This window comes from Cetorhinus maximus, chromosome 16 (genome assembly GCF_964194155.1).
Source record: "Cetorhinus maximus chromosome 16, sCetMax3.hap1.1, whole genome shotgun sequence".
Lineage (NCBI taxonomy): Eukaryota > Metazoa > Chordata > Chondrichthyes > Lamniformes > Cetorhinidae > Cetorhinus > Cetorhinus maximus.
Genome location: NC_135894.1, coordinates 71782307 through 71791185, shown reverse-complemented (window position 1 = coordinate 71791185; position 8879 = coordinate 71782307). Strand labels below are relative to the sequence as shown.

Genomic DNA, 8879 nt, shown 5'->3' with positions numbered 1-8879 from the left:
TGGTTGTTGGAGATCAGTCATCTCAGCACCAGGACATCACTGCAGGAGTTCCTCAGGGTAGTGTCCTCAGCCTAACCATCTTCAGCTGCTTCATCAATGACCTTCCTTCCATCATAAGGTCAGAAGTGGGGATGTTGATGATTGCACAATGTTCAGCACCATTCATGACTCTTCAGGTACTGAAGCAGTCCATGCCCAAATGCAGCAAGATCTGCACAACATCCAGGCTTGGGCTGACAAGTTACAAGTAACGTTCATGCCTCACAAGTGTCAGGCAATGATCATCTCCAACACAAGAGAATCCAACCATCGGCCCTTGATGTTCAATGGTATTACCATCACTTAATCCCCCACTATCAATATCCATTGAGCAGAAACTGAACAGGACTAGCAATATAAATACTGCAGCTACAAGAGCAGGTCAGAGGCTAGGAATCCTGCTCTGAGTAACTCACCTCCTGACTCCCTAAAGCCTATCCACCATCCACAAGGCACAGGTCAGGAGTGTGATGGAATACTCCCCACTTGCCTGAATGAATGCAGCTCCCACAACACTCAAAAGCTTGACAGTGCCCAGGACAAAGCAGCCCCTTGATTGGCACCACATCCACAAACATTCATTCCCTCCACCACCGACGCACAGTAGCAGCAGTGTGTACCATCTACAAGATGCACTGCAGGAATTCACCAAGGCTCCTTCGACAGCACCTTCCAAACCCACGACCACTACCATCTACAAGGACAAGGGCAGCAGACAGATGGGAACACCACCACCTGGAAGTTCCCTTCCAAGTCACTCACCATCCTGCCTTGGAAATATATTGCTGGTTCCTCACTGTCGCTGGGTCAAAATCCTGGAACTCCCTCCCTAACAGCACTGTGGGTGTAACTACATCACATGGACTACAGCGGTTCAAGAAGGCAGCTCACCACCACCTTCTCAAGGGCAACTAGGGATGGGCAATAAATGCTGACCCAGCCAGTGAAGTCCACATCCTGTGAATGAATAAATAAACGAATAAATAAAAAATCCACAGTATTTTGCTTTTGCACAGGTGGATAGGTATTTGGCTTCAAAATTCAGCGCTCATCTGCTGCTGAAACCTTCATCTATTCCTTTATCGCTGGGCTTGACTATTCCAACACACTCTTGACTGACTTCCACCCTCTGTAATCTTGTCATCCTAAACTTGGGGGGCTAATGTCCTTAATCACACCAAGTTCTGTTCACCTATTGCCCCTGTGATTGCTGACCTAATTACCCATGGTTAAAGAACACCTTAATTTTAAAATTCTCACCTTTGTTTTAAAATCTCTATGAGGCCTCACCCCTCCATAGATTTTTAATCTCCCCCAGCCCCACGCCCTCCAAGATATTGGTGTTCATCTAAATCTGGCCTCTTGAGCAAGTCTGATTTTAACTGCTCCACCATTGTGGCCATGCCTTCATGTGCCTCAGTCAAAAGCTCTGGAATTCCCTCCCTAAACCTCTCTGCTTCTCTACTTTTCTTTCCTCCTTTGAGACACTTGTTAAAACCTCTTTAAACTAACTTTTGACCATCTGCCCTAATAGCACCATATGTGATTGTGTGTCAAATTGTGCTTTATAAAGTTTCTCTGAAGCACCTTGGGATGTTTTCCAACATTAAAGCTGCCAAATAAATGCAAGTTGTTTTTGGTGTTTGACTCTGAGATGAGCTCCTGACCACACTTTTGCTCCATCACTATTTTCACCTTCACCTCTATCTCAGATCATCTGTTACTGAAACCCTTATCCATTCCTTTTTTAAGCTCTATATTTGACAATTCTAAGGGACTCCTGTTGGGCCTCTCATCTTCCATCCTCCATAAACTTAAGTTCATTCAAAATCCTGCTGCCCAGATCCTAACCCACAACACAACCTGATCACCCATCAATGGCTCCCTCTTAATCAATGCCATGATATTAAAATTCTCATCCTTGTTTTCAAATCCCTTCCAGGCTTCATCCCTCCTTATCTCTAATCTCCTCCAGGCCAACAATCCTCTGAGATACCTGTGCTCCTCCAATTTTGGCCTCTTAAGCATTCCTGATTTTAATTGCTTCAACATTGGTAGCCCTGCCTTCAGTTGTTAACACCCCAAGCTCACAGTCACACATGCAATGTTTCACTGCTTTTTTAAAGAAACACTGAATATAAATTTTATTTCACTAAAGCTTTTGAAATTTGTCTTTTTTGTTTTTCAAAATCATTTCAAGAAAAGCTACTGAACAGAAAGCGTGCAAAACTAAGGAAAAATATTTCATTTATGCAGTTGATTCATGTTGGAAAGTTAGGAGCACTATACACGCTCAGATTGCACAGTCTAATTTCAGCTTACACAGTTACAGCTTTGGGCAAAGATGTCACAGTGAAGATCAGGCAATAGGGAAAGGGTGAGTCCTTCAAGTAAAATCTTTAATGAAGCCATAAAAGAAACAGAAGATACTTCAATGGATAAATGTGAACATGATATTGTGATACATGTAATTTTTAAAAATTTGTTTTTGATTCTTATCTTAGAGAATATAAATTTCAGTTACTGAAGAAAAACACAGCTTTGAGTTTATTTCATATTTCTGATGCTTTCTATCCCTTGTAACATTGCTCACATAACAGTGGTCAGAATTGATGTACACTGACATGGATAATATTCCCAAATAGAAATGCTTGTTTGTGGAACCCGTGACCTGTTTTTACAATTAAAATGTGATCTGCTCTCACTATAGAACAACATCTACTATGTGTCACACTCCACCTACAGAAGTTTCTGCAAATATTTATATTGGGTCGAATTATGCCCTAGGTTTGTTGGGACTGCATTTATCTATAGGCTTTCTATGGGGTTTTACATGGAAAGTTACTGACAGCCAAACAACCAAAAATGCAGTGCTCTCTGCAGAGCATCTTGTACCTATGTGAACAGGGCAAGCAATTGGGTATCTCCCTAACCAATCAAATTAAAAAATCATTAATCAGCAATGTAAAATCTAGACAGTGTGTGTCAGTTAAAATATTTAATTCAATGTTAAATCAAGGATTTGAAAGGGAAATAAAGATTGGATTAAGAGAGAAATATAAAAGAGAAAGAAAAGGTAAAAATAAAATACGTTTTATAAAAAATCTTCAACTACAATTAAAAGTTGTATGAATGAAACTCCAACTTGTAAAATTTACTTTTCAGTGCCAGAGAAGTTGTTTGGCAGTTGTCATTGCATTAAAAAAGTACTTAGGCTGGAATGGGCAAAGCCTAACCTTTACAGACAAATTTAGCCCTTATCTATGGGTTAAGTACTGCACTTTCACACAATTGGTACATTTGAATAATGGGACAGGTCATACCAGAGGAGTAGGAAATATTGGACAACAACCTTTAGATTTCCATATTTAAGTGTGGATGTACAGCCACCAGAAGTTGCTGCACAATTTGCCCATCAATAATGGTTAGTGTTATTAACTTCACTACTATTTTTACAGCAAAATCTGGCCCAATGGATTTTCAATGATTTTTACACTTCCCATACATCAAATTTACTATATGATAGATAGGTCTATATATATATATATATATATATATATCTATATATATAAGGACATTGTTTAATGCTTTATATTTGTTTCAATATTGTGACTATTGTGGCAGTTCTGAGAAGTAATGGTAAATTTATATTACAATTTGTTTTTATAGGAATATTGGAACAGGACTAGGCCATTCAGCCCCTTAAGCCTGTTCTGTCATTTTATTGAACCATAACTGATCTGTACTTGAATTCTATTTAGATGTGCTTTCTCCATATCCCATGATACCTAACAGAAATCCATTGATCTCAGTCATGAAAATTTCAATTAATTCAGTATCCATGCTCTTTATGGATAAGAGCTCTAAATTTCCACTACCCTTTGTTTCAGAAAGTGCCTCTTCCTTTCACTCCTAAATTCCCTGGTTATAATTTTAAGATTATACTGCTTTGCTCTTGACCCTCTTGCCAAAGGAAATAGTTTCTCCAAATTTATCGTATTGAACCAATGTATGATTTTAAACACCCGAATCAGATCATTCCTCACCCCTTTAACTTAATGGAATGCAAACTAAGTTTATGCAAGTTGCCCTCATAACTTAACCCTCACAGACTCAGCATCATTCTGGTAAATTTATGTTGTTATCCCTCTGGGCCAAAATACCTTTCCTGAAGTGCATTGTCCAAAACTGAATAGAATACTCCAGATGGGGTCTGACCAAAGCTCTGTACAACTGAAACATCACTTCCTCACTTTTGTCTTCCAACCCACTTGAGAAAAAAGCCAACATTTCATCAGCCTTTTTAATTACACAGGCTGGCACTCTTTTCACTTGAAAACAGAAGGCTGAAGGGTGACCTAATAAAGGTCTTTAAAATTATGAAAGGTTTTGATAGAGTGGATACAGAGAGAATATTTCCTCTTGTGGGGAAGAGCATAACTAGAGGTCATCAACATAAGATAGTCACCAAGAAATCCAATAGGGAAATCAGAAGAAACTTCTTTACCTAAATAGTGGTGAGAATGCGGAACTCACAACCACAGGGTTAGTTGAAGCAAATGGTATAGATGAAAAGCATATGGAGGAGAAGAGAATAAATTGTTACGATGGCAGATTTAGCTGAGGAAAGCTGGAAGGGAACTTGAGTGCAGTATAAACACCTGCGTGGACTGGTTGGGCAGAATGGCTTGTTTCTGTGCCATACATCCTATGTAAATTGCTTTTTGCACCCAGGACCTGCCTTCAGTGTACATAGACAGCTAAATCTCTTTGCTCCTTCACAGCTCCTAGTCTCTCGCCATTAAGAATATAGCCTGATTTGTCTTCCCCGGATCAAATCCCACCTCACATTTCCTTGCATTAAACTCAAATTGCTATAGTTTTGCCCATTCACTTAGTAAGCTTATTTCAATGTCCTTCACTCATCTATACAATTGAATATGCTTTTTAACTTTGTGTAATCTCAAACTTGGATAAATAACACTTTATTCTTGAAACTTAGTCATTAATAAATATGGTGAAAAGCTGAGACCTCAGTACAGATCCACTTGTTAGACTCTGCTAACCAGGCAATTGTTACGATCCCTGTAGAGGCTGATAACTTTTAAAAAGAAGTTCGAACTTCCAGTTAATAGCTGAAAGAATGACTCATCAAGATTTCATGCTTTGAGGTGTTTACTATAACAAATGACTAAAAATACTAGTAGCTAAACACTATCTTTATAGGCAACTTATACTTTAAACCACAGAAAGGAACCTTCCCATTTTATACTTATCATGCATCACAACCTCCACGGAATTAGAATCCTTAGAGCAAACAGTCCACAGTTGCTCCCAGTTTCCAAAGGATTCACATCACCTTGTTTCATTGAGTAGTAACTTTGAGTGACTGTCTTCAGGTACTTTCCTTAGTTTTCGGAGAGTTTCCTAAATCCACTACCAGAAGTAAAGCCTGTCCCAATGATTTTTACCCTCTAGCCGTGCCAGGTTGACTCTCCTGGAATCTTTAGATGGTGGCAGGATGTGCCTCTTCGACAAGAGACCATCTCCCTCCTGCATCTGGCTGTGGTAGATCGCAAAGTCAAGCAGTCTCTTCTCTCTGCTAACCAAACAAAACTGTGATATTCATTGATTTGTAGGGAAGCCTGTAACCTGATCTCAAAAATGGCCTCTTCTGCCCTCTTTACCATGGCAAGATGAAACACATTAGCCTTGCATCCAAGTAGAAATGCTGATTAGAAATATTCTTGACCCCAATTCTCTTTTACCTTAGAAATAAATGGACAGTTTACAGCACAATTATTTACTTTCTGGGACTTTGGGAGTCTCAGGATCTACCCATTGTGAACTCAGAGACTGCTGTCATTGTCTCCAATCTTGAATACCTTACACTATTGCCCCTTTGAGGGGCCTGCTGTCAAGTAATCTTCAGAACAGGTCACATGATCACCTCCATTTTACTTTAAATTAAAGACACAGTTCAAAAACATAACAATTTTATAAACTTCATAATTAACACAATTTTATTTTACGCCTTCTGTCTCCCACCTCCCAACCAATTAGAAAATCTATGTCACAAAATTACCTTCAATTCCATGCATGTTCATTTTTAATAATAATCTCTCATTTGGCAAATGTCTTTTAAAAGTTAATATAGGTAATATCCACAGACATTCTCCTATCCACTCTGTCAAAGGCCTCCTTAAAACATTTCACTAAATTAGTCAGGCATGACCTACCTTTCACAGATCCATGTCGAATGTCTTTGATCAGTTTTGACCGGTTCAAGATATTTTGGTTATTTTTATCAGCAGACAGTTCTGCAGTTCTTTAAGTTATCTGCTAGAGAAGATTATGGACCTCAGTAAAATTATAAGAAATAAAAAAGTTTTTTAATTTTATCAGCTATTATAAAATTTCAGTCTAATAGTTCCCTATAATGTGATGATGTAGGCAAATGTTATACATCTAATAAGTATCGCTACTGTAGTTATTTTTATGCATGTCTTCAAATTTCTTATGTGATTGTAAAGCAATTTTACATTGATAAAATTGAGATTTCACAACAATACTTTTGTCTTTATTATATAAGCTTTATAAAAGTGATATAGTTAAAACAAACAGTATATTTTACATTAAGTTTTAGTTCCATACTGAAATCTTTTACTACATTTTACCTTGTGTGTGTGTGTAGTGAGCAGTATTATAAAGTTTGCAGATGATACAAAATTTGATGAAGTGGTAGGTCATGAAGAGGGTAGTTAAAGGCTACAGGATGACATAGACAGAATGGAGAAATGGGCAGAAGCATGGCAGGTAGAGTTCAATGTGGAGACGTATAAAGTGATACACTTTGAGAGAACTAATATGAAAAGACCTTATGCTATAAATGGCACAAATTTGAAAAGTGTAGGTGAAAACGTACACAAATCCTTAAATGTGACAGGGTAACTGGATAAAGTGGTTAAAAAAGTATATTGGTTTCTTGAGTTTATGGATAGAATAGAATATAAAGGTAAAGAGATTGTGCTTGAACTTTATAAATCACTGGTTAGGCCTCAGCTGGAGTCTGTAAACAATTCTGGGTACCGCCTCTGGAACAATGTAAAGACCTTAGGAACGGTACAGAGGAGATTTACCAGGACGTTACCAGGGACGAGGGGCTTCAGTTATACGGGGAGGCTGGAAAAGTTAGGACTATTCTCCTTGGAATAGAGAAAGTTAAGAGTTGATCAAATACAGGTTTTCAAGACCATGAGCAATTTTGATAAAGTGGATAGAGAAAAATTATTCTCTCTTGCAAGTTGGTTAATAACTTGGGTGTATAGGTTCAAAATCATTGGCAGGAGCTCCAGAGGGCAGATAAGGATTTTTTTTTTCCACTGAAGAGTTGTCAGGGTCTGGAATACTCTATTTGAAAAGTTAGACAAAGCTGATTCCATTAATCCTTTTAGAAGGGGGTTGGGTAGGTACTTGGAGATGTGGAAATTACAGGGTTCCAGAGACAAACTAGGAATCTGAACAAAGCACAACTCCTCTTTCAAAGATCCAAAAAAGGGATGACAGACTGAATGGCCTCCTTATTCACTGTAAGTTTCTATAATTCATAAATATTTACCACAATATATTGCACATACATAGGCAATATTCCCAAAAATACCTGTTTTTCTTCTGTAAATTGTTTGTTAATAGATACAGAAAGGAACATATTTTGATGGTTATTTTGTGTTTACTTTGGTAAGATTGGATATAGGAAGTATTTAAAATTATTTAAAGGATTCGCAAAATTAGTTTTTGCATGTAACCCAATCTTATTCTCGATAGAACTGTGTGTTTTATTATATCATGTCGAAAATTGTTCATGGTTCTTTCATTTCAAAATAGGCTTTCCTGACTTTTTTGTGAAAACAATGTTCCTTTTGGAACTCACTTCCTAACAGCACTGTGGGTGTACCTACATTGCATGGACTGCAGCGGTTCAAGAAGGCAGCTCACCACCACCTTCTCAAGAGCAACTAGGGGTGGACAAAAAATGCCAGCAGAGCCTACATCCTGTGAATGAATAAAAATACTGTGAAACTTTCTCACTGTATTGCCACAATCTCTTATTGATATGAGTAAATTATGTTCAGTCTTCTCATTGACATTACTTTGATAACATGATACTAATTTCTCTGAACACTGGAAGCACCCACCTGGTCTAAAATCTATCAATATGAAACACATTTGTGTAGCTACAACATTAGTTTCCTAATTTTAGTGCCAACATGGAGAAAATATCTTGACAATTCTACCTGGTACAATGTTCTTCATTTACACTGAATGGAAAAATCCTTTCAAGCATTGTAAAAAGGGATACTTCAGGCCTACCTTGCTACAAGCTTGACAGAACACACTCTTGCAGTTTACAGCATATGTTAGTTTCTCCTTGGGCTAAATGGGGTTTACACAGTTCCAATGTTGTAATATTTGCTCTTTGGCTGCTGTCTCCTGGTATTATAATGATGTAATTAAATGTAACACATCTTTTTTAAGCTCTTACAAACATGGTATTTGTCTTTTGAACATGTTTTAGAATGCTACTTTCTATGTGATTTATAAAGCAACCTGACCTTTTCTCCCATACAGCATGCAATACATCCGATGATTACTTTAAACCAGCAACACCAAACGTTTCTGTTACTTTTCGCTGCACCGTTTTAGAGATTGTTCTTTGTCTGGGTTGTATTGGTTTTTCAGAGATCTAGTTACATACTGTATGTTGCATCTGTTGCAAGTGTCCCAATGCTTTCTCTGTGGCTTGCTCCCTTCCCGTGCTATGCTCCCTTGTAGTTCAACCG

At 38.0% G+C, this 8879-nt stretch overlaps 1 long non-coding RNA gene across 1 annotated transcript; it reads right to left on the bottom strand.

Moving 5' to 3' along the window:
- Window positions 1–5210: 5210 nt before the first annotated feature.
- Window positions 5211–8863, bottom strand: LOC144691691 (uncharacterized). The gene is made up of 3 exons (XR_013579188.1): window positions 8652–8863; window positions 6279–6378; window positions 5211–5638 (listed from the first exon to the last, which is right to left on the bottom strand). It is a non-coding gene; the product is annotated as an uncharacterized LOC144691691 (long non-coding RNA).
- Window positions 8864–8879: the final 16 nt, after the last annotated feature.